The sequence below is a fragment of the Eptesicus fuscus genome, chromosome 3 (assembly GCF_027574615.1).
Source record: "Eptesicus fuscus isolate TK198812 chromosome 3, DD_ASM_mEF_20220401, whole genome shotgun sequence".
NCBI lineage: Eukaryota > Metazoa > Chordata > Mammalia > Chiroptera > Vespertilionidae > Eptesicus > Eptesicus fuscus.
In genome coordinates this window covers 8,077,766-8,104,132 of record NC_072475.1, presented here as the reverse complement: position 1 = coordinate 8,104,132, position 26,367 = coordinate 8,077,766, and the positions used below count along the sequence as shown (strand labels likewise).

Sequence of the window (26,367 nt, the reverse complement as noted above, 5' to 3'; positions counted from 1 at the left end):
ATTTGTATTAAATCTGGCCATTTTCTAGGGCGAATCTGTCTCATGTGGATTTGATTATTAGACCAGCTGGGACCTTGAGGGGAGAGGAAAGTGCTCCCCCCACACACTGCCAGTCCAAAACTCACCGTCCCTCACTTCATACCAACAGGATGGACACGCTGTCAGGCAGACGCAGGCTCAGCCACAGGGTAAGGTCCCAGCACCCTGCAGCTGGGACAGCCACGTCGGCCAGGGAGATGGAGGTGAAAGCCCCTGGGTGGGGCTCTTCAAAAGGAAACAGCCCAGCTGTGCCCTTCTCCCCCTCCAGCCTGGAATGCAGATGGAATGGCAAGGCTGGAGCAGCCTTTTTGAAGCCACAAGACATAATCAGGAGGACAGAGCTGCAGGCTGAGAGGGACATCAGAGGGAGCCTGCGTCCCTGCGGCTGTGTGGAGCTGCTGCCCACCCTGGGCTGCCTCAGTGTTGGCGGGAGAGGGGGACAGGGGAGACTGGCCTGCACTGATTTGCTGCCCACATGGGCTGAACCTGCTCCTAACACATGTAGAACTCTACGGCAAAGGAGTATCTCATAGCAGATCCTGGAGTCGATGAAAACTACCTGAGCTGTTTCCGACTTCCGCTGCACCCCATTCCACCCCAAATCTCCCGTCTGAGCTTCCTGCCACAGAGCCGTGGAGGCTGCACCCAGCAGGGCCCCAGTCCCAGTGGTCCCCACCCCGCCTGCTGCCATGTATCCTGCTCTCCTGGCCTCTCTTCTTACACCAGCTGTTTTTCCCGGGAGCACACGCTCCTGTAACATTGGGAAGAAAAGCAGAGGCCCGATGGGAGTAGACACTCTCACCAACCAGGGCCTGGCCTAGCCGTGCGCACAGCACCCCGGGGCCCAAGTCATGCTGACCAGACCCAACACCCTGCCCACGGGCCCATGAGATCCCCCCTCACCCAAGGTTTGCCGGCAGCAGGGTTCAGCTGACACCTGTCCTCACCTGATGCATGGCTGACACCTGTCCTCTCACCGAATCCAGGGCGGCCTCCCTGCAGGAGAGCTCTGTCCCGGGGAGGAGCCCTTTCCTATGTCCCTCTCATAACACTTACATATGTGTTTAATTTTAAAGAGGCAAACACAAAGAGCAGTGTCTCAGACGCCCATCACTGAGATGGAACATGTGCCATAACTGCTTCAGCTCTGTGTCTTTAAAGAAACAAATCCCTGTGTGTGTGGTGTGTGGTGTGTATATGGTGTGCGTGTGAAGTGTGCGCCTGTGCTGTGGGTACAAATTGCACCTTGGACACACGAACTGGGTGTGGGAACCCTGCTCTAGCTGCCTCCTGGACCTGCCCCGGAGCTGGGACGATTCCTCAGCCCCACTGGTTCCCCGAAGCCGGGGCCACCCTTCACATCCATCTATCCCTAGAGCAGGAGCCTCCTGCCCAGCCTCAGCCTTTGGTCATGGGTCACATGACCGGGATCCTGCAGGCTCGGAGCCTCTCGCCATGTTCCTTCCGCTGTGAGGCCGTCCCGCCATCCTTGGGGGAAGTAGACAAGGCACATGGCCCTCCCCTCTTCCTAGTCAGACCTGGCTCTGCCTCCTGTTCCTGTTGGTGTGGGGGCAGGTCTGCAAACCCCGAGGAGGTGCAGACCCTCCACCCAGCATCCTGAGGGCAGTGCGGCCAGGCAGAGAGACATCTCGAAAGTCCGGCTAGACACTGAGGCTAAGAGCCCACACCGGGCCCGGGCCTGGGCGCCGTCCAGCCATTTGTCCCCGAGGTGACTGTCGTATCGCCAAGCAGCAGCACAAGGTCTAAGGCAGACACAAACTCCAAGGACGACTCATGCTTCCGGGGATGTGCGCTCCTCCCAGTGCTGCCTCCGTCAGTCACACACATGTGTGCGCACACGCAGGCACATGCAGGCACAGACGCAGACGCACATGTACATACATATCCCACATACTCCCACACGCACACTCAACCTGCCCGCAAGCCTGTCTGCTCTCCACCACTGTGTCACCAGCCCCATCACCTCTCGCGACTTCCACTCTTGTCCCCTGCAATCCATGGGGAAGCCAGAGCTCTCTCCACCCACTGGGGACCATGCCAAGCTGCCCACGCCCCAGTGACCCCATGTGCCTTCCACTGAGCAGAACCAAGGACAGAAGCCACCCCTTCATGTCTACTAAGTCAGGCGCCCTGGCCTCCTGGGCCTGCCCTCTGCACTTCCCGGCCCTCACCAGCCTCACTGCGCCCGCCTGCCCGCTCGCCTGCCCACCTGCCCGCCCGCTCGCCTGCCTGCCAAGCTTGCTGGTGCTGGGGTGTTTGCTCCCTGCCACTCCCTGTGAGGGTCGTCTGCTCCCCGTCGGCACCCACACTGCCCTCACGCTGCACAGCCCCACGCAGACCCCTCCCAGCACAGTTCATCTGGCGTCGAGTGTGTTTGCCTGTTCATTGCTGTCACCGCGCCTCCCGGCTGCCCACTGAAATGCAGCCCTCAGGGCTCTATAAATCCATGAAGCACAAATGACCGGAAGTGGGACTTCACACATGCTTCCTGTTAGTCTGTGTGAGTCTAATGGTGGTCCCTCTGCCCCCAACACCAAGTGGGGCACTGGCAGGCGGGGGGCCCTCGGCTGAGTAATTATTGAATAAGGTCTATGCTACCTGACGGCATAGCTGACCTCCTGGGGGCCCCGTGGAGGGGCCTGGGGAGCCCACGTAATGGCGATCCAGGTCCTCTCCTCACCAACAAACCACACGGGACCCCAAGGCTCCCAACCCCAAGATCCAACTTCGCAGCAACCACGAACATGTGTTCGCTTCTGTTTGGTCACAGCTATGCAGGTTCCAAAGCAGGGAATGCCATGGCTCTTTATAAGCAACTTGACGCCTGAAGGCATGTACCACCTAAGTGCCTACACCAGAGAACAAGCGCCCAAGCCCATTCATAAGCGCCTCACCTCCCTACACCTCCTCCTGGTCCCGACACCCTCAACCTCCCCCTCCCCACAGGCTCCTGCTCCTCACCTAGACCATGGGGTTAAGAATGTAACTTCCAACAGGAAATCTTCATTAGACAGCATTTACTCCAAATGAAGAAGCCTAGATCCTCACAATAATCCAATAATCTATCCAGTATTTGTTAAACCTTCACAAAAACAGCATCAAAATACAGAGAAATTGGTAAAAAGACATCCTGACACCGTACCTGCCGCTGGTCTCACGAGGTATCCTCTATGGCTCGTCCACACTGAGGCTGGGAGTGTCAGGAGCCAAGAGTTGATCAAAGGATTAACCCTGACCTTCAGTAAGTTACTGAAACTAGGCCCACTTCCTCTTGCCTGAGGACAAAGCATTTCTTCTGTAGCCACCCTTCAACCGCCACACCCTTTATCTATAGTTACGACTTTAGCCGATTATCTAGGTCAGCCCCCACCCCTCCTAGGCATCCACCCTTCTAGAAATCACATATAAAGAACGCTGTAAAAAATAAAAATTTGAGGCTTGATCAGAAACCCCTTTGTCTTGCCTCCATTCTTTGCGTCCCTTGTCTGTCTCTCATTCTCTTAGGTGCGCCGTCTCGGTACCCCCGTTAGAAGACCCCGCTGGCCGGGGCATGGGAGGGCACGCCCACCTTACCAGCCCCGACCAGAACCCCAGACTCTAGAGCTCAGGGTCTCCTCAAGAAATGAGCCCTCGCCCTGGCCCGTTTGGCTCAGTGGATAGAGCGTCGGCCTATGGACTGAAGGATCCCGGGTTCAATTCCGGTCAAGGGCACATGTCCGGATTGTGGGCTCGATCCCCAATGTGGGGTGTGCAGGAGGCAGCTGATCAATGATTTTCTCTCATCATTGATGTTTCTATCTCTTTCTCCCTCTCCCTTCCAATCTGAAATCAATAAAAATATATATTTTTTAAAATGAGCCCTCACCCTGGACAAGTCAGCTCAGAGAATCGGCAGCGTGGAGCTAATTACTCATTAACGAAGGACAGCCATCAACCCCTAGTTTTATTATTCACTGAAACTTGTCAAAGGCACCGGTCACTGACTGTTGCAAAGCTCTCCCTGACTTTGATGAAGTCCAAGGTCTCTTCAAGTTCTTAGCGTCGCCTGAGCTGGGACAAAACCAGCAGCTCACTGCCCTCTTGGCCCCAGTCCACCCTCACGCAGGGAGGTGCACGCGCACACACACAGGCGAGTGTCCACAGCACACCTGACAGCTGGTCCAGGAAGCTGCCTCAGGAAGGGTCCCCACGCTCAAGGGTGTGGGTGGGGTGATGATGGTTATCATCGTGGACTGACAAGTGCCATGGGCCTGCCACATCAGAGCTGTGTGCCCCTGGGAATGGAGAAGTGATTGTGTAAGGGGGCGTGGCCACGCGCTCTGGGAGGGCGGAGGTGGAGAGTACTGAGCGGCCATGCAGAACAGCACAGCCTGGTCCCCACGTGTCCTGTGGTTGGCTCCATGGTCACTTCTTCAGGGCCCAGGGCCCCCTTGAGGGCCACGGCCGGGACTCCATCAGAGGACAGAGGTGCAAACACCCACACGGTGCTGTGTGTGCCCAGGAGATGTGGGTCTGAAAAATGGTGGAACCAGTCCCGGTTCTCAGGCCTTGACACTATTTGGGAAGGAAGTAGAGACAGCGATGAGCTTTAGCTAAGGCGACCATGCATCCCGATGTATAAAGGTACCACTCCAAGGGTGGAAACAGACAAACAGATTTAACAGGTTACATTCAAGAGAAGATGGGAACACAAAGGAAAGAGGTAGTAAATAATGATGATGATGATGCAAGTCCAAATATATTCATCACCACAGTGAGTATACGCAGCGAAAATCCAGCCATCTGCTGGGTTTACAAGGACAAGGCTAAATCAGTGTGTCTCAGAAAGAAGGAAACTAAATCAAAGGGAAATACACACAAACATTCACCAAGAAACGCTGGACCACAAAGTAGGATCGTGAAACTGACCTGAAGGCAAGAGGCTTGGGGAGGGAACAGCTGGGACACAGCAGCAAGCGGCTCCATTGGCTAACAGTCCAAACCTCCGCCCACGACGGAGCGAGGGACCCACCTGAAGCACCAAGAAGGCCCAGGGACGAGCTGTGATGTGTCTACCCGGAGAAAGACGCCTAAGCAGAGAGGGCTGGGTGCTCGAGGCTCTGACAACCAACCAGCATAAGGGGCAGGCGGGGAGGGAGGTGGGAGAGAAGGAGCCGTGTCGCTTCAGAGGCAGCAGTGGGAACTGAGAGCAGAGGAACTGACAGGTGGGCAAGAAAGGCTCAGGCGCGTGGAGGTGCCAGAGCAGGTGCCCGGGGAGGCAGTGCCTGGGGAGGGGAGGTACAGTGCTTTCCTGTCACTCTTAGTGCAGAAACACTAGACATCACCCAAAAGGAGGAAAGGGAGGACCTGGTAACCATTAGACAAACCACACACCTCCCCAGCTCTCAGGTCAGCCACACCAAAACACAACACAGCACAACACACGACAACCAGGAGGGCGAAGAACAGAGGCCATGTGCACCGTGAGCGTGGCTATGAATGGGAACATGTTTTATCTGTAACCCCCAACACACAAATACCAACAGCACGGATCAAAACACGGACCATGTCCATCACTTCAATCCAGCGGAGCTCACCAACCAGCAAAGGGAGCTACTTCACAGAGAAAGACCTTGACCAAAGCCAGCCAGTAGGGTCAAAAAGGATGAATAGATGTGTAAGTAAATGCAAGTAAAAAGAGGGTTCAAATGCTTGATATCAGAGAATAAAATATCCAGGCAAGTGACCATAAATGACAAAGCAGGGATATTTATAATGCTAGAACTAAAATCCTTAACGACCTGATGGCTTCATACCCATGTACCAAATAGCACAGCGGCCAGCTGTGTCATGAAGCAGAAACGAATCCCCGCAGCTGACCATGAGAGGCGCTGCCACATCTCCATCAAGGAGGACAAGGGGTCGGGAGGAAGGAGGGCCGTCCAGAAGACGCAGAGCAAGGTCGGTGCCGTGGCCTGAGACACAGCCGACCTGCACTTGCTAAGAGGGAACACCCATCTCCCCGTCGCTCATAGAAACATCCACAAACAGTGTCCAGATATATGAAGCAACAAAGAAGTTTTCGACACATTCCAAACAGTAAGTATAATACAAACAATATGCTCTAGAAATTCATAACAAAATCAGAAAACAGAAAAAGCCTTCCTCCCTGAAATGTAAACATTCTCCTCTCAGATGTTTCGCTCCAGGGCAGTAGAAAATGTCTAGAAAACATAATGAAAGCGACAGCAGGGCTCTGAGGAAAATGTACTGCATTAAATACTTTCAATGTTTAGAAATGAAAGCATGGAAATAAGAGAATGCATGGAAACAAAGAGTTGGAAGAAAATTACAAAGTAACTGAAAGAATTGTTAAAAGGTAAAAGTAAAATATAGTGAGTTAGAGAAAAGCATTCTAATTAGTTATAAAATTTTAAAAGATGGTTTCTTTTTAAAAAATCAATAAAATAGACGAGTCACCTACAGCAATAAAAAAAAAACTAATCAAGAAAAAAGAGAATAAAATGAATAAATAAAGAAAAGAGGGAATAAGCATCAAAAGAAAATATTATTTTAAATCCTGGAAGTGATTGCACATCTCTATGCAAATAAATTTGAAAACCTCGATCAAGTGTATACTTTTCTAGAGAAAAGAAATTTACACAATAAATATTTTTTTTTTTTTAAAAAAAAGGAACACAGGAAAGATGGACAGCCTGAGCAGACCTGCTTTTGTAGAATTAAAAGCGCTATCTCTATCTGTCACAGCTGATGCAAGAGACCAAACCCAGAGGACTTCACAGGAGGCTCCACCCAGCCGACACCAACAGAGCATCCTAACACTGGTTACCTTCTCCAGGTCCTAGGCAAGGAAGGCAAGCTCCCAGGTGCCTTGCACAAAGCAAGTGTGGCATTACATTCGCAATGTGAGAACGAATGCAGTGGAAGTTCGTCTAATCCATGTTCTCAGAGGGACGGGAGGGCCGCCAGGGGGTCTGGGAGTCTCCGTCCCTCCCCCCAAGGCTGTGCTGGGTGAGGCAGGAGTTTCTTCAGGAACCTCAGCCGCTGCCAACACAGATCCCTTCACTGTCCCCCATTAGTCAGACATGAAAGAGACTGAGTATGTTGCAAAAATATAAACCAATGCCTCTCTCCTCACTGCACTGTTTTACAGTTTTTAAAAAGTATAGTTTTCTTTATTAAAAAATGTTCCTGATGTGAACGGGCAATGGGCTTACTGCTTTCTCTATGGCAGCAGCGGGGCTTACTGGGCTGTGCCGCCGTCCGGGCGCCGGGCGCCGGGCTGGCCCGTGGGGCTCCTGGGGTGCGAAGCCCGCACGTCTGCCAGTCCTTTCTGAGCAGCGACACCGGGAAGATGACAGCTGAGTGGATGTTGCACACAAGCTCCTCCCCGTCATCTTCACGTGGCCACAGCCACTGCCAGACACGCATCCTCCTCATCGGCGGTCACCTCAGCGTTTCGGCCACCACGTTCTCGTTGTGGGTCAGCAAGGACAGGAGCCGATCCAGGCCTGGGCCCGGGGCTCATGGGATCTGCTTGACCAGAGACTCTGAGGCCAAAAGACAGCACACTTCCTGGCCAGCTTCGTATCCTCTTTGAGTTTTTTCTTCAGCGCCTCATGTCCCTGTGGGGGCGGGGAGTGGGGGGAGGCGCGGTGCACGGCCGTGGCCTCAGCACAGGGCTGCTGGTCCCCAGGTCACATGTGGAGGAAGTGGGGCAGGAGTGGGCTTCTGTCCTTCTGAGGGTCACAGTTCTTCAAGCTGATGTGCAGCCCGACCGTCTGCAAAAACCTCCTGCGCTGCCTCCTGTGCGGGACTTCCCGCACCGCCTGGCGCAGGGGGTCCCGGGAGACTTTGCTGCTCATGGTTCTCGCACGGCCAAAACCAGAAAAGAGCTATTGCTGCTATTCTAAATAAATTATTAATGGTTCTTAAATGTTCGTGGTGTTAGTTTCTAAAACAGTATATACATCAACACCGGCGTTCTGCTCCGTGGCACGCCTGACATTTGGACCAGAGACTCTGGGGGGGCTGCCTGTGTGCGGTGGGATATTGGCAGCTTGCCTGGCTTCTCCCCAGAGGCAAACAGAAACGCCACCATCACCACCACCACAGTTTACCAACCAAAAGCATGTCCTGACACTGCCAAGTGTGAAGAGAGCAAAGGTTTGAGAACCTCTGCTCTTCACTTATGAATATAAATATAAAAATTCCTTTAAAAATTAGCAAAGAGAATCTAATAGCATATTAAAAAAAAATAACACATGGAGACCAAGAAGGGTTTGTTCCATGAATGCAGCCATGATTTTATGGTAGGAAATCTGTTAATAAAATTCATTCTATTTCTTTAAGAAGAATGCTGGTCAGGTAAGTAAGCAAAACCCAACCTCACTTCCTGATAAGAACACTCCATAAAGTGGAGGCAATTTAAAAGATTATAGACACTCATTATACGCTTCCCCTGAAGGTGACACACCCACTACTGACTCCCCTGTAAGGTAATAACCTCTCAACCCCAACGTCAGCATTTCCTGAACGAGAAACGGTCAAGGCATTCCAGGAAACAGCAGGAGCCACACAAAATGCCCATTACTGAACCCATCGCAGACAAGAATATAGATGGAATACTCACAATAAATATGTATTAGCAGACTGATTCTAGCCGTGCAGTTTAAAAAAACAAAACATGACTGCTCTGGTTGGTTTGGCTCAGTGGGTAGAGCATCAGCCTGCGGACCGAAGGGTCCCAGGTTCGATTCAGGTCAAGAGCACATGCTCCGGTTGCAGGCTCGATTCCCAGTAGGGGGCGTGTAGGAGGCAGCCGATCAATGATTTTCTCATCATTGAGGTTTCTCTCTCTCTCTCTCCCCCCTCTCCCTTCCTCTCTGAAATCAATAAAAAAATATTTTTAAAAAATACTCCAAAATTTAAAAAATAAAACCATGACCAAATTTTGTTTATACCAGGACAAAGAAACAGTTTACTATAGAAAATCAATTATCTGATTATTGGCAATAAGAGAAAAAGGAAGAAAACAAGCCTATTTCACTGGATTCAGGAAAGGCAGATGGGAAGGGCAATGACATTCATAAGGAATGACCATCGAGACGCCATCCCACCACCGAGAACTTACTGTGGCCACAGGGACAGACAAGTCAAGAATAAGAGAAAGAGAGATTACACAGCTTTTGCCATTGGTAGATGAGATGATCGTCTACACAGGAAATCCAAGACGTTCTGGAGGCGCATTACGGAAAACGGAGAGCTGCAGGAGATTGTGGTAGAACACGGACGCCGCTCCGCCCGCGGCAGCCGCCTGCCCTTCCTCCAGGGCTGCCAGCTGCCCGCACGCTCCCTCGACAGACGCCCACTTTGGAAGGATGGTGAAGAGAGCAGAGTGGCACGGAAACTGAGAAGGGGCCGCACTGCGTGGCATTCACTGCGGTGCCAGGCCTGCTGGGTGCCTCCCTTCCACGTCTGGGGCTGGGCCATGCCTCCCGGCTCAGCCTGGTGTTTCTACGGACTCACCTCTTCACTTCAATTCACTGGAAGCGAGTGGGAGACCACCAGGCAACGCGAAGCGCCGCGTCAAGGAGGCGGCCGAGACAGCTCAGGTTGCACGTGACGTGGCCACCAGACAGATGCATGTGATGTGGATCCCTGACGCCCTTCCTACAGTCCTCTGTTCCAGCCAGCACCCCCCGATACAGAGCCAAACCGACGGCACACGAGGCCCTGGTGCTCCCGGCACGGCCGCTCCAGAGGAGAGCTTCAGTTTTAGTTCTAGGCCCCAAGAGATAAGGAGCTGCCAGGCAGGCGGTGTCCGTGAGACAAGACGGCGCCCGCCACGGTGGCCTCTGCCGCGCCTGGTGTTAGACGCCTGGAGGCAGGCAGCCCTCCCGAGGAGCAGTGGAACCCGGACAACAAAGGCATGTGAACCCGTGTGCACACAGCCCTGTACGTGTTCCAGCCGGAGAATCCAGGGTGGGATGTACCAGAAAACAGACGCCCCTTTCTGGGAAAGGAACCTGGCCCCGGAACCTGATTTCCGCCTCCAATCTCCCCAAATGCCATCTTTCTGGGAGGGGCCGGCTGCTGACTAGTGACCCTGGGCCCCTCCAGCCCAGGAACAAACCGAGGCGGAGGACACACACCTGCTGTGCCCGGGGCAATGCGCCTCCTGGATTGCAAGGCTCCGAGTCACCCAGAGCCCCTGCAGCTCTGCAGGCCCCGGGCCCCAGTTCCCCGGGCAGTGGTGAGGGAGAGAATCCTCTCAGCCCCAAGCATCCTCCAGTCCCTGCAGGTGATCATCGACAGGAAAAGAAAGTCATGCATTGAGAGCTCAACCCTAGGATACAATGTAACTGTGATTTTCTTTTGTTCACAATAGCAGCTCTCAACAACTTAACAAGGGAAACCCTAAGCTGAGTAATAAATCAATGATGAGCAAAGAAAGCAAATACACTTCTGATTCAGAATGTCAGCGTCTACAGCCATACCACACCCACGATATGGTCAGAGCCTTGGAGACGGGCTCCTCAGAGCACCGGGAGCTGCCGCTTGTGTCACCTTTATGGTAACAGTTACTACACAGGCACTCGCAAGAAAAGACTCAGTTCTAAAGCGACACTAAACAAAGTAACTTTAACTTGAAAAGGAAGGCAGTGCTGCAGTGCTCGGTTCATATATTTAAGCAACATTATTTGAAACAAGTCAAGACTACAAATACAAAAAGTATGAGATTGGCACGGGGTTGTATCAACTTACTCGTATCCCCAAAACTGTTTGTTTTTACCAAATAGTAGCTATCAGCACACTGTCTGTTATACTCATTACACAGGAGCTTAAACATCCTGCCCGAGAAATGGAAACTATTAATTAAACGTGCAAACTCCTAGACATGGTGGCGGGGACCCGCTCTTCGCAGAAAACACTTTAAAAGACAGGTGACTCCGGGCCCAGAGAAGCAATGGCAGGAGGCCGTCTGGTGGAGGCGTGATTAATAGGAAGGAATCTGTCGCTCACTCACCTAACACGAGTAGGTCTCAAGACTGCGTGTGGGTGCAGGAGGGCGGTGGTGAGCATGGAGCCTAAACGAAGGGTCCCGGGCTGCCTGGAGCCAGGACACAGAAGACAGAAGAGGGGGTGAGGGTGACCGGAGGCCACTCTGTGGGATGGACCTGAGGACTCTGATGAACTGGGTACCCCCATGCCCACCCCCGACTCAGTGCTCTCCGCCAGAGCTGCCCATTATCTCTGGGCTCCCAGGGAGCACCCTAAGAGCTGACTGCCCCATGGCGAACTGGGCCTCCTCCTGGCAAACACGCACGCAGACCCCTGGACATCTAAACTGGACAGCCATGTCTGTCTCAAAGAGTCTCTCAGTCTTCGGGGTCTGCTAACAAAAGCCAGGCCCAGCTCTGCGGGGTGATGCCCACTGCTGCTCCCCCGCGGACACACTGGGACCCAGCGGCATCTTTAGTCTGGCCCCCCAGGAAAGAACAGAAGGGGAGACCCCATACCTGAACTTTCCCATTTGGATTTTGGATAAATGGGAACTGATTAACAAATACCTACGAAAAAGCATATACCCCTTTAAGAAAATCAATCAACATGCACTAAGGCCCAACTGTGCTCCACAAGGTCCCTTCAATGTCACTGACGCTAACTCAGCGAGCCCGGCTCTCAAGGCAGATGGACTTCTGGGTCTGCCAGCAAGAGCTGTGCCCAGATCACGAGGGCAGGACCCACTCCAGGGCCGTTGCGGGGAACAGAAACACACACACACACACACACACACACACACACACACACACGCACGCCGGGCGCCTCCTCTCCTAACTTACCGAGGCTCAGGGTCAGCACAGCCAGGGAAGCAACCGTCCTGAGAGGTTTTCACCTTGAGGGCCTAAAAGTGAAAGGCACAAACACACGTACTTACGCGGGAAAAACACACGGTGACCAGACTCCTGCACGTCAGGGAAGCTGACCACCACGAACGAACTTAATTTCCCCGTGAAGTGAACACTCCACTACCTTCAGCAAATGCCAAGGCCATGGCCCATTCGGGGCCCTTCCGAGCCGTGACTTCCCACTGCCCGATCGGGAGGCCCCACAGATGGCTCACAAATGAACACGCCCCAGGAAGGACCACAGAGCAACTTCAGCCTCCCTGCAGGCTCCAGGAGCAGCTGAAGATGGGCTCCTCCCGCCATGCGCCACGCGGACCCAACAGCCCCCAGGCCTCTGCCCTCTGGATGCCAGGATCTGTCCTTCCCAGCACAGAGTGCTGCCCGACCTCGTTTGCACTCTCGCTCCCTCCCAAACCCGACAAAACCCTGCACACCGGGCTCCCCTCCGGACAGCCGGCCTCCCCTCCCTCCAGCACGACCTTACGCTGTGACCAATGAAGTGAAACCCCAGGGCCGCTGGCCAATCTTACTCCTTGTTTTTTGTTTGCTTTAAATTGTGGTTAAATATACATAAAACTCACATTTTAATCATTTTTAATATGTATTTTTATTGATTTCAGAGGGAGATAGAAACATCAATGAGGAGAGAGAATCATTGATGGGCTGCCTCCTGCAAGCCCCTGACTGAGGATCCAGCCTGCAACCCAGGCATGTGCCCTGACCAGGAATCGAACCCTGACCTCCTGGTTCATAGGTCGACGCTCAACCACTGAGCCATGCTGACCAGGCCATTTTAATCATTTTTAAGTGCACAGCTCAGCGGCATCAAGCACATTCACACTGTTGTACAACCATCAACATTATCCATCTCCAGAACGTTTCACCTTCCCCAGCTGCAACCTTCTCCTCATTAAACACTAACTCCACACACACACCCTGCCCGCCCCCCATCCCCCAGCCCCTGGCACCCAGCATCCTACTTTCTGTCTCTATGGATGTGACTGCTCTAAGCATCTCATATACATGGAATCATAGTCCTTGACCTTTTGTGACTGGCTTATTTCACTCAGCGTGATGTCCTCCAGGTTCATCCATGTTATAAGCATGTTTGTTTTTAAGGTTGAATAATATTCCATTTATGTATACACCACATTTTTCTTCTATCAATCGTGTCGTCTTAGCTTCCACACTTAGGCTTATGACCCATTTCAAGTTGGCTTTTTTGACAACGGGAAGAAGTAGGACAAAGGTTTATTGTTTTTGCATATGGGTGTCCAATAATCCTGGCATCATTTGTTGAAAATACTGTCACTTCCTCCTTGAATTACGCTGGTACTTTTGTTGGAAACTGATTGACTCTAGATGTGGTTTGTTTCTGGAATCATTCCATCCCACTGATCTTCATGCATACCTTTTCCACAATTAGTGAAGCAACAGAGAGTCTTAAAACCAGGTCATCTTTTGTTTGTCTCTTCAAAATCATTCTGGCTATTCTAGGTCTTTGGATTTCCATTAAATTTTAAAATAAGCTTGTAAATGTCTAAAAAAAAACCCCAAACAAACAAAAACCTTGCCAGGATTATTATTTTGATTGCACTGAATCTCCATGTCAGTTTTGGTAGAACTGACAGATTAGTAACATTGGGTGTCCTAGTTCATTGACATAGTATATCTCCCCATTATACAGGTCTTCTTTAATTGCTCTTGGTACATTTTTTGGTTACATTTATCCCTAAGAATTTCATATTTTTCCTGCTGTTGTAAATGGTGTTTTATTACAAATTTTAATTGTCCAGTGCTACTATATTGTCCAGTGTTATACTGACCTGTATCTTGTAAACTCACTGAACTCACCTATTAGTTCTAGTAGCTTACTGTAGACTCCGTAGGGTTTTCCACACCTGTGAATAAAGATTTCACTTCTCTTTTCCATCATGTATGTCTTTTCTCTTTCTTCTCTTACTTTTCTAGTATAAGGATGGATAAAAATGGTGAGAAGGTGGGGGACGTGCCAAGGTCACAGGGCCCTCCCTCACGAGGCCACTCGGAACCCCGACAGCCTGTCCAGTGGGAGCCTGATGTGAGCCACAATGGGAAGTGCTCCCCAACTGTACGTTTTCCAGCGGCCACATGAACAAGTGAGAAGAAACAGGCAAACGTCTATAATATATAAAGAGGTGATATGCAAATTAGGCCAGGACACCATAACGGGTCACGACCAGACAGGAGGAGGTTGCACACGCAGGTGAGGCCCCGAGTGGAGACGGAGACAGAGTCAGGGAGGCCTGCCCGAGCCAGAGCGGCAGCTCAGGCGGCCCCAGAGCAGACATAGGCAGGGGGGCAGGGGGGGCCTGGGGCAGAAGTCAGGTGCGGGTCCCAGCCGCCCGCGGCGCCAGTCAGGCCTGACTCCCGCGGCGGCCCGCGGGGTGCCTCCTCGCATGGCGGGAGGTGGGGCGCCTCCTCGCATGATTTCAATCGCACGCTGGGCCTCTAGTAATTTAATAACATGTTTTATTTAACCCAATATGTCCAACGGCGAGTCCGTGTAAAAGCATCTTAGGGAGGTGTCTTCACTCTCTCTCAGGCTCTTGGAAATCGTGTGCCTGTCACTCTGACAGCACCTCCTAACCCTGACTAGCCGCCACGGCTCCGGCTCCGCGTGGGGCAGCGCAGCGCAGGCAGACGCGCCCGCCGAGGGTCCTTGTCCTCCCATCTCCCTTTTCCATTTACAAGTTACGAATGTTACTTTCATGGACTCTTTGACTTCAAATGACTTTACAGTGGTTAATTCTTCCACTGGATGGTAGGTGTGGGGATTCAATATTCTGTTTTCATATTTCTTAATTTAAAAAAAAAAATAAGCTAACCCATTCCTGGAAATATAATATCATCACAAGTTACAAAATAAAAATGACAGAATTATCAAATACTCCCAATTTTCTACTTCTTCTGTAGACCTTGGAAGGGGAAGAAGAAACTGAACCCTTTCTGGAAATAAGTACAAATGACCACACACAAACAATTTGTAATTATCATCACTTCCTTTTCAACTTTCTCTTTTTTTCTAGAAAAAAAGTCCTTATTTATAAGAAGCCCCTCTCTTATTTATATTCTCTCTGTCTCTCTATCAGACTGTCTCTCAACCCCCAGCGCCTCCTAGCCCCACTCCCAAAAACAGGAAGGACCATCTCGGTCATCAAACCACCCACCTGGTACAAATATTTCTTGTTCTGTACAGTTGACATACTACATGTCACACATGTCAAGTTACACGCCATGTCAAATAAAGCGCATCTGAAATGCTCCGGGCCGCTGCTGCTGACTCCACGCTGGGCCAGGAGCCTCTTAGGTGCTGATGTCATTATTTGGCAGATATACGTGAGGGGGAATAAAAAGACTAATGGGTACAATCATTGTTGTTACGTAAACCTGTCCTACCCTAAATGTGGTGGCCAATGTTAAAACTTATTTTCAAACCCTCCCTTCCCCCCCCCCCACACAAATGGCAATAAACAAAACCGCTGGGAAGGGGAGATTACCCCAGCTGAGCCCATTAGCCCCCCTGGACCTGAAGTCGCCCTACAAAGTCCCTAATGCAGCTTTCTTCCAGGGGCTCCCAGACGCAGCCCCGGCTCCCAGAGGAGCCTAAGGACACGAGACCAGGACAGGTGGCCTCGCCTGCTCCTGCCAATCAGCCGCCCAAGTGCCACAAAGTGAACACGACAGCTAGCAGCTCCGGCTACTCTCAGGCTAGTGGCTCTCAGGGGAAGAAGAGATGCTACTCCCAGATTTGCTGAGCCATGAAATGATTCAGCAACAAGGAAAACCAACATTGGCACAGAACACGGTGCTGTACGGACAGGCAGACACCCAGTCTGGGTGCGGGTGGGTGGCACAGCTAATGCCAATGCCCCCGCCTCTACCACGCTCAGCACCTGCGAGACACTGGGCTGCGATGCTGCCATGCCTCTTCCAGACAAAGAGAACAGGGACGGACAAAGCCCACGTCTCCTTCGTCGGCGCCCACGGGGAGATCAGGGGAGTCAACACCAGCAGGAGAGGCACGCGGGAGGGACCCTTGCCGGGTGTCCAAGGGCTCGTGGCCAGTTTGGGGACGAATGCAAAGCTCCCTGTCTCTGTTCTTGCTCCCCTCTCCCTGTGGCGCTTGCCAATCGGAGCCCCTTTTCCTAAGTGCTGGCGTCCCGGGGCAGGCGGCCGGGACTCGCACACACCACCACGTGGGACGTCCCTTCTCCACCTCGCATGAGGTGCGTGGTGTGTGCACACCTCTTTACAAAGCGTTTTCACACACGGCCTTTCCGATCCTCACGGGGAAGAGGAGAAGAGGAGCAGAGGCCGTGACCGAGAGAAGGATTCACCTGCCAGAGCCGCTGTCACCCATGCTCTCGGCCTCGAGCCGACGGTGCGCCCCAACACCTCCACAGAGGACAGGCCAGTCACCTGCCCTCCATTCTCACCGCGTGACCTCAGCAGCATTGACCATGGCACTGTCGCAGTTCACAGCGAGATCCTAGCATGTTGGATTTCAAAATGAGAAAATAACGGAAAATGAGAAAACTGTTAGGCGCCTGGAAGGGTGTCGTTCTTTCCCATGCGACTGGGTGAGTGGAAACAGTGTCACCCTTTCAGAGGGCAAAGGTGGCATCATCCCATACACCAAAAGGTTGTGGGTTCGATTCCCGGTCAGGTACACAGAGGAGGCAATTCTCTCACATTGATGTTTCTCTCTCTCCCTTCTCTCTCCAAAATCAATAAACATATCTTCAGGTGAGGATAAAAGATTAATTAACCTAAAATCCCCACACATTTAGAAAATAAAAATGGCTTTTATATCACTCTTGAGTCACAGAAGAATAACACTAGAAATGGTTAAATGCTGAGACCTGAACAGTGAAAATGCTATGTACCAAAACATACAGGCTACCATCAAGCAGAACCACGGACAGTTACAGCCTTAAATGCTTACGATAGGAAAAAAGTCTGAAAATTAAGAAACGATGCTTAGAAACAATAAAGAATAATAAAGAAAAAAATTAAAAGTAAGGGATAGAGAATATTAAAGAAAATAAAGCTTTCAATTCAATAACCTAGCAAAAGAACACCAGGATAAACTGAAGGAGCGTGGAAAGCAATAATGACAATGAAAGCAGAAATTAATGACACAGAAAACAGAGACCAAGGAGATGGTCCACAAAACTAAAGCCGGCGCTGCAGTCAGTAATAAAATAGATGAACCTCTGCTGAGATGACTCGAGAAAAAAGAAAGGCAAGAGCAATTTTAGGAATGCAAAGGGGAACTTAATGTCAGACACAGTAGAGATTTTAAATTTAAGAAAATATAATGACCTCTGTACCAAGGAAATGGCCAGTTTAATGAAATGGATAGTACGGTAGGCAGCCCTGAGGTGACCCCCCCCCCCCCAGGTTCACACCCTCGTGCAATCCCCTCCTCTTGAGGGTTTGTAAGACCTAGTGACTGGCTTCTAACAAAAAGCGTACAGCATCCCCAGCTGGTGTGGTTCAGTGGTTGAGCATCGACCTATGAACCAGGAGGTCACGGTTTGATTACCAATTAGGGCATATGCCCAGGGTTATGGACACAGTCCCCAGTGTGGGGTGTGTAGGAGGCAAGCAATCAATGATTCTCTCTCATCATTGATGTTTCTATCTCCCCTCCCTCTCCCTTCCTCTCTGAAATCAAGAAAAACGTGTGTTGTTTTTTTAAAAAAAAGAGTACAGCACAAGTAATGGAAGGTCACCTCTGAGATGAGGTTTTGAAAGACTGCAACTTTATCTCCCTCCCTCTCTATTCCTCTCTCTCCTTTCATGTTTGCATGCTCCAATGAGCAAATTGCCATGTTGGGGAGGCCGTCAGAATCCTGACAACAATCCATGAGTGAACTTGAAAAGGGACCCTTCCCCACAGAACCTTCAGATAAGACCACAGCCCAGTGACACCTCGATGGCAGCCCATGAAAGCTAAGCTGTGCCCAGATTCTTGGATCACAGAAACTGTGAAATGATAGTGCTGTTTTTAAAGCCAACAAACATTGGTGTCATTTGTCACACAGCACAGGTAACTAATGCAGATGCCTCCCTAGAAAAGTACCTTACCAAGTTATATTCAAACAGGATTGGAAAACCTCAATGGATCTGCAACTATTAAACACACCCAAGTAACGAACTCCCGGATCAAGACAGAGAGCATTCCCAGTGCCCCTAGGAGGCCCTGCATGTTCCCTTCCCGTCCCCAGTGGCCCCTCAGTGGCCACACCCTGACTCCAGGCAGCACGGCCTGGTCTTGCCTGCTTTGGTGCTTCCTACCCATGGATCAGGCAGCACGCACCTCTGTGCCTCACGCCCGTTGCTCCCACATCTGTAAGAGCCACACATATCTGCCGGTGGTTGCAGCTATTTCATCTCTTTCCCATCGTGTGAATTTTATTTGAAGCAATATTCCGTTGTACATACAGTATACACCACATTTTTCTTCTCCAGGGTCCGCCCACTAAGTGGCTGTGGCCATCCTGTCCTGCTTGGGGTCCTGACACGCACACTGGGTCACGTGCAATGGCCTCGCCTGCAGATCTGGCCACGGGATCTCTGAAGCGCTGCCCTGTTTACAACGCTGGGCCGAGGCCGCTGTACATTTTAGCCACCCCGGTGGGCAGGCCGGCACCTCCCTGTGGCCATATTTTTGCATGTCCCTGATGACCAATGGAGGTAAGTCTTTAATCTCTTTATTGGCCTCTGATCCCGGGAGGCGCAATGGGACGATTCAGAACCAAACAGCCTGTGTCTGTACCAGCACAACAAGGGGAAACAACAGCATCCTTTACTTGAAATCGGGAACCAGACGAGAACACCCTATCACGCTGCCATCCAACACCGTCCCGAAGGCCCCGGCAGTAAAATGGGAAGGAAAGACAGTAAAGGCACAAGGATGAGACAAAGCCGCCCCCATTCCCAGACAATAGGGATGTCTGCGCAGAAAGCCCCCAAGTTCACAAATCTAGAAATAGAGACGGGTAAGGTGACTGGCTATAAAATTGATAACCAGAATCAACTGCCTTTCTGTACAACACCCATAAGAAGTTAGAAACCAATTTAATTAAAAATAAAATTTTAAAACACCACTTACAAAAGCAACAAAAATTATGAGTGCCTGGGAATAAATTTAACTGCAGAGTCTAAGACAGTATGTGGAATATTATAAAGCCTAATTGCAAGTCACTTAAAAAGATCTTCATTAATGGAGACATATACTATGTTTACAGCAGGAAGGCTGAATATCATAAAGATGAAAAATCCCCCCAAATGGATCTACAGGATTAATACAATTTCAATCAAAATTCTGACAAAGTTTTCATGAAACTTGACAAGCTGATTTTTTAAAATATATATACTATGAGTGGCCAGATTATTATGATCTCTGAACGCATAATAATCTGGCCACTCAGTGTGTGTGTGTGTGTGTGTGTGTGTGTGTGTGTGTATGTTTATTAGAGGCCCAGTGCATGAATTCGTGCATGGGTATGGTCTGGCCAGCCTGGCCAGGGGGAGGGGACCTGGGCGGTTGGCTGGCCTGCCTGCTGGTTGAACTCCTGGTCAAGGGGACAATTTGTATATTAGCCTTTTATTATATAGGATATACACTGAGTGGCCAGATTATTATGCGTTCAGAGATCATAATAATCTGGCCACTCAGTGTATTTTATTGATTTCAGAGAGGAAAGGAGAGGGAGAGAGAGAGAGATAGAAACATCAATGATGAGAGAGAATCATTGATTGGCTGCCTCCTGCACGCCCCTCACTAATAATTGAGCCCACAATCTAGGCATGTGCCTGACTGGGAATCGAACCATGACCTCCTGGTTCATCGGTCATCCACTGAGCCACACAGGCCGGGCGACAAGCTGATCTGAACATTCACCCAGGAAAGCAAGGAACAACAACAACCAAGGGTCCCAGAGACCCGGGGGAGGACGTCCAGAGAGCAGGACGGGTAGAGAGCCAAGCAGCATGATGAAGCCCATGCAGACACACTGACCAGTGGGACAGACAACCAGACGGAGGGGACCTGGACACCGCAGGCCAGCAGGGAAAAGGGACTCACTCACTGAGGACCAGCGTGGACTTCAGTGTGGAGAACAAACTTTAAAACTCCTACGAGAAGATGCAGGAGACCCCAGGGTGGGCAGGACTTCTTATCAACACTCAAAAGGCATTACCCATGAAAGGAAAGACGGATAAAGTCTGCATTAAATTAGGAATTTCTATTCATCAAAATAAAGAAAAAGCACAAGACGCGAGGCATGTGACACACCCACTACGACACAGGATTGGTATCACGAATATATGAGGAAACATGTCACATAGAACTATATGCAAGGCATATACACAAGAAAGGCATAACCCAGTAGAAAAGTATTCTTTGGTTTTCATCTGCAGATAAAGGCTTAGGCTTCTGTTATTCGTGTCCTGCTTCCCTCGCATGCATTTGGGAAGTGCCCATTGTGTCTTTGTTTAATTAGCTCAGTTACTTTATTTCAAAAAGTAAACATGTATTTCAGGCCAGAGGTTGCAAAAAGAGGGTCTACTGGCTGAAGTAAAGCAGGAGCATTTTCTATTTGCCTGCATGGTCTGTTAAAAATAACTGCATATAAAAATCCAGATTCCTGGCTTGTCCCAGCAGACCAGAGGTCAGTAACTCTGGTCCTGCCCCCACCCGGGCCTGCTGGCTGGGCGTCCCTGCTGGGTCAGGGGAGGGGGCCCCAGAAGAGGCGCTCGGTCATCACTCACGCTCACACGCCACCATCGCTCCGTCGCTGGCTCACCTTCCTGCCTGGCCCCTGTCGGAATCTGTGTCTACAACCTTCACATGTAGCTTTGTTCACCCAAAAAAAAAAAAAAAGTGTTTATACCCAACTCTAAAGTGTGAAGGAAAGTAGTGAAAGGCACAAAGCAGGTGGGGCTCCGGGAAGACAGGTGCTCGCCTGGAGCTGGAGCTGACCTGCAGGCCACCCGGGGCGTGTGCGAGCGAGTATCTAGAACTTCGGTTACAGCAGCATGTGCCTCGGTTTAGAAAACCGAGAATGACCTTTACCACTGACACGTGTGTGCTGATCTCTGTCATCCGTCTGGAAGCACCTGCCGGGACACTCAACCTCGGAGGCGTGGCAGCGAAGGGGCCTGAGTGACAGCTTAAGGAGACCTGTCGAAACCAGGGCCTTTTCTGAAACCTCCTGGCACTGCTCACCGTGACGTCCACCTCCCGGATAACCCAAACTGAGGCCGTCTTCACTTAACCATGTGACTGCTGTCTCACTTGGCAAAAATCGCTGATACTGAACCGTATTTTGCAAGGTCTGTCCACTGAGTGACTTCTCTCTGAACGTAAGAATTACATGTATCTTCCTAATAAAAGTTACATCCCTGCGCTCAGTCAATCAATCACTCCAATTAGACCAGGACAGTCATCTAGGTTAGAGATCGATCTATGGGGAGTCTCAGGCAATCATCAGCACGTTCTTATGCGACGGGTCAGTGGACAGCTCTTCAGCTCAGCCCTACCTCGTGTCTAGAGAAACGCTGGGCACAGTGAAGCTGCATAAACTGAATTTCTGTTCTTTCTGACCCGCCTCGTGTCTGTGTCTATCATCCCAGAGACGGGTCTCTGACTCCGTCCACAGGTGAGAAGTTGGTGAGGGAGTACTTCTGGGGAGCCATTCACTCAGTCTCTGTTTCTAACATGTAGGCTTTCGCTTACTGAGTTTTCTGAGCATCGCGGCGATGTGGATCTCATCAGACCTTTGTCTGCAATCTAGATTCTCCACTTGCTCACTGAGCGACCCTGGCCAAGCCTGCCCACCTCGGTTTCTCCATCTGTGTAATGGGGCAACACTACTGTCCTTACAGGGTTGTTTTGAGAACCCAACAACAAAAGCAGCACGTAAAATGCCGGACAGGTGCAAGAATTGTAGCTGCTGCTACGAAAACAACACGCAGAGCCTACATGACGCGGGAGGGCACACATTTAACGTCGGCATATGCGCACACAGTTTTCAGGTCAGCAAACGGCGTGATGAAGAGAGAAAGCCGCCCCGCCTGGCGCTCCAGAACCCAGCCCCTTGCCCGGTGTGCAACCTTTAGGGGGCAGGTCCCCGGGAGCCACGGGTCTGGGTGAGGTCTCTCCTGGCAGCAGCTTTTCCTACCGCTCGTGGTAGAATGCGTCATTCTGCTCTTTATGACGGATGTCACTCCCCACCGCTTTCCGAGAGGGATCCGGTCGCTCCACGTGAATGACACGTGGCCTCCCAAGTCGCCTCGGGACAGGCCTCTCGCCGCTCCCACTGGAGCACCCCGCTTCAGCTTTTAGTCCCACGCCATGCAAAGCAACTCTACGTGTCACATGTTCAAGGACACGTGTTCCTTTGAGTGTGGTGACACCAACATCTCACATGTGTCTGCAACCCTCCTGGCTCCTGGGGAAAAGACAGGGCCAGTGTGACCACAGCACCAGGGCCAGTCAGAGCGCACGGCCTCAGTTTCCCCTCCACTCCGCTCCCACCTCCACAGACACACACAGACGGCCCCCACCGGGACCAGTGTCTCAGTCTCTCTCACACCCTGCTTGATAAAGATCATCAAACAGCACTAAATAAGTAACTAGGCACCAAAGACTGTCAGAGGACGAGCCACTAATGTGCTCGCCCGAGATGCAGCATTTTAAAACTAGTAATTTAGGATTCGTTTTTAAATGACCAGTAAGTGGTTTTGGGAACCAAAGATGAAGTCACAGTCATTTCCCTTTACCATGTGAAACGACTCATTTAAAACTTCAAGCGTTGTTTGACTGACCCAAGAACGGCTTACCCAAGGAAAACCCAGACAATTTCGTAGCCACTGTTTTTACAAAATTCAGTCAACCTGAGGTCAATTTTCTCAATGAGAAGACCGAGTAACGAAGATCTCAGTGGTACACATCGTTCAAACAGAAACAGACGAATGTAACCCACCCGCCCGATGCTTTGCTCTCTCCACATCCATCAGCCACAACCTGGAACAGTAAAAGGTTAAGAGTTTTTGACGAGGCGAGAGGGGGGAGACAAGATGGGGAGTGGAAGCCATCGCTCTTGCCACAGGTGCATCCTGACGGTGACAAAGGGGGCGAGCAGCTAACAGTGAGGGGCCAGCCAGCTCAGGTCAGACCGAAAGTCAACGGAACGGGTGTGTTTCAGGGTCAAATGTGACTGGACAAGTTAACCAGCCCCTCCCAAGCCAAACCCCAGGCCATCCGGCTCCGCTCAAACACAACATCTGTTTTTCATTTTCCCTGTGTGTGTCAGGGTTTCACCATTCCCTCCCGCCTCGGGTTTCACCAGAGATAAAAAGTTCACAGACTTTCAGCGGACGGATGGATCTGAAAAGATGAGAGTCCCGTGGAGCTTAGTTTAAGTTCTGGCCGTGCTGATCTGTGATCCGACCTCCAGCAGGTAACTGAGCCTCACTGTTTTTCCACGACCACTCTTCACAAGGTCAAAGTCTGATCGGGGCTAACACAGGTCAAGGGTAACCCAGCGTGTCAGGACCCACGGCTAGCTAACAGGGGGAGCGGAGTGAAAACTAGAAAAAGATGGATGCTCTTTTTCTAACTTCCAAAATAAAGCAACTTCCAGTTTACGTCCGCAGCCCTGACACACCAACGTGTGCACAGACACAGGGAGCGTCTCTGCAAGCGGGTGGGCCAGCCCGGGGACAGGGGCTTCCCCCGCTGGGCACAGCTTCCAGAATCAGGACTCACCAGTTCAAGGACCCCTGCTTCCTTCACCACCCACAACACCGGCATTAGCCCTGCTCTCACCAACTCCTCAGGCTACTGCTAAGACACGGGCTCTCTGGCAGAGATGCCCAGGTAGCCACCCCCCCGCCCAGCCCCCCGCCCTGCAGGTAGGGTGAACAGAGTTCACCCACAGTTCCGCCGGCGCCAAGCGCATGAAGTTTGGTTCAAAACGTTAAGGCGCCTTACAGTGTCCGAGGCCAAGGAGAGGCCCTGTGCATGCTGAATGTCAATCACATGTAGCTTCTGGATCAAACAGTTACTCAAGACCATCTCTGAGAGTCGCCAAGAAATGGATACAGAAGTGAATTGTAACAGACTAACTATGAAACTTTAAGGGGGGGTGGGGACAGAGAGGAAGTGATCAAATTAGAGACCGTTCAGAATCTGACCCGACCTCTGATGAAGCTTTTAAAGGCAGAAACGCGTTGATCAGCAATCCCTAAATGAGCATAATCAGCCCGCAGAGCTGTCATTTAACACGCAGGGAGCCTCTGGGCTGGAGGCAGCGTGCGGCCCATCAGCACCAGCTCACGGGGCTCGGGTCTGGGACGAGTCTCACTTTTGACACAGGCGGCCACTGCTCACTCCCGCTGCCTCCAGGCCAGCAGCCCTCATTTTCCCTTCTCGAGAGATCACATTTCCTAGGAAAGGAATCCAACCGCTCAAGTATTCTCTTAGGCAAGACTTACATTATGCTTTAAAAGGAAAGGGCTGGGAAGCCATTTATAAAAGCATTTTTCCTATTTCACTGAACTTCTCTCAAAGTTAAAGGGGGAAAAAGAAAAAAAAAAAAACCAGCACAATTTTTCAAGGTAGCTTCACTGCTAGCAACCCTCCTGCCCTGGGATCCGGGGACCCACGGCCCGCATGTCCTCCGGGGTGGCTCCCTCCCAGGGCTCTGGGTGAGGGACCCATCACCTGACTGGAACCATGGAAATTCGCAGTCAGCCTCGGGTCCAAACGCCAAAGTCAAGGCTGGACACTGGGCGCCCCTCCCTGCAGTCCACCTGCAGCCCTGCCTCCCTCCCTCCCGAAGCCCGCAGGGTGCAACCGGCCCCGCGTGCCGGGGAGGGGAGGGCGCCCGGGGTCCCAGGTCACCGGCGCCCCACACGCCGGGGAGGGGGCGCGTCGCGTCCACGGTGGAGCATAGGGGATCCCCCACAAAGTCCGGGGGGAGGGGTGGGAGGTGGGGGTGGCGCCCCCTCCGAGCAGCCAGGCCCTCCCGGGGTGCCCCCTCCCGGGACCAGAGCGCCCGGCTGCAGGGCCGGCGGCGGGCAGTGGGGAAGGGGCCTGGACCTCGGCGGGACCAGGCCCGGGAGGCGGGGGCGGGGAGCCCGGGCCGCGGACGCCCCTTCCCGCAGGCCGCAGCCGGGAGCGCGGCCGCCACTGCGGCGGGGCCGGGGCGGGGCGGGAGGGGGCGACCTCGGGCGGCGGGCGGGGGCCGACCCGGGCGGGCGACGGGGGCGAGCTCGGCGGGGCCCGGCTCTCACCTGCTGGTCCGCGCGTGGCCCCGGCGTCCCTCCGCCTCCGGGCCGCTCCGGCCTGCGCTCGGCCCCGGGCGCCCGGCCCTGCGTCGGGCCTCAGCGAGTGCGGCGCCCGCCGCCCCCGGCCCCCATCCCCCCGCGCCCGCCGCCGCCCCGCCACTTCCTGTGCGCGCCGCTCCCACAGTTCCGCCGGCGCGGGGCGGAGGACACGCGGGGGGGGGGGGGCGCGGGACACGCCGTGGGGCGACATGGGACACGCCGTGGGGGGACGGGAGACACGCGGGGGACACGCGGGGGGCAGGGGGACACGTGGGGCGGACACGCGGGGAGAACACGTGTGGGGCTGGGGACACGCGGGACACGCTGTGGGGGGATAGGGGGGACATGCGGGGAGGACACGCGTGGGGGACACAGGGGTCCGTGGAGTGCTGGGGAGCCCATGGGAGGGGCAGGGGAGACATGGGGTGACAGGGGGCACAGATGGGGGGCGGCGGCGGGGGCGGGACTGGGCGGGGCCTATAGGACACGCGTGGGCGGGAGGCACTGCGGGATCGGGATGGGGAGGGCACCTGGGGTTGGGACTATCGAGGTCCCCCCCATGGAGGGGCCGGTTAGGGGTGAAGGGAGGCCACCTGGCAGAGGCACAGATGGGGAACTGGATTAGGGCCCGGGCACAGCGTGGTGGGCGGGGTCCGGGCAGATGGGGTGCCGGAGATAGTGCCATGGGGGGCCCTGGGACCCCGCCTGGACTCCCCCCACCTCCCCGGGGAACCCCGGGAGGGCACTGGGGGTGTTTCCAGGCGGGAGCTCCCCGTCCTGGATCCGGGCTGTGGTCTGAGGTTCACCGCGGGCGCGGGGTCACCGTGGGGAGTGTCCTGGGAGCCTTGACTCCACGGGCGGATCGTGTTTCAGACCCACGTGCTCTTGTCGCTGGCTCCGGCTTGTACCGGTGTCTGACCCTGGAGGAAGTTTCCCCACGGGGTGGGGGCAGCGACCTCCCCTGGCCTGGCCTCGCGAGCCCCGCCCCTCGCCGGTGGTCCCCGACCCC

General features: G+C 52.7%; 1 protein-coding gene across 3 annotated transcripts in view; it reads right to left on the bottom strand.

Moving 5' to 3' along the window:
* The window catches only part of AGPAT3 (1-acylglycerol-3-phosphate O-acyltransferase 3), a 68,616-nt gene extending 43,185 nt beyond the window's left edge, over positions 1 to 25,431 (bottom strand). The window contains exons 1-2 of one of the 3 annotated variants that reach the window (XM_054713586.1): positions 25,326 to 25,431; positions 11,907 to 11,968 (exon numbers count right to left, since the gene is read on the bottom strand). The gene's annotated coding sequence lies outside the window, so the exon portion shown is untranslated. Of the gene's footprint in view, positions 1 to 11,906; positions 11,969 to 24,229; positions 24,249 to 25,325 lie in introns of those variants that run through there. The other 2 variants (XM_054713585.1, XM_054713589.1) reach the window with 2 other exon arrangements.
* Between the last annotated feature and the right edge of the window lie 936 nt (positions 25,432 to 26,367).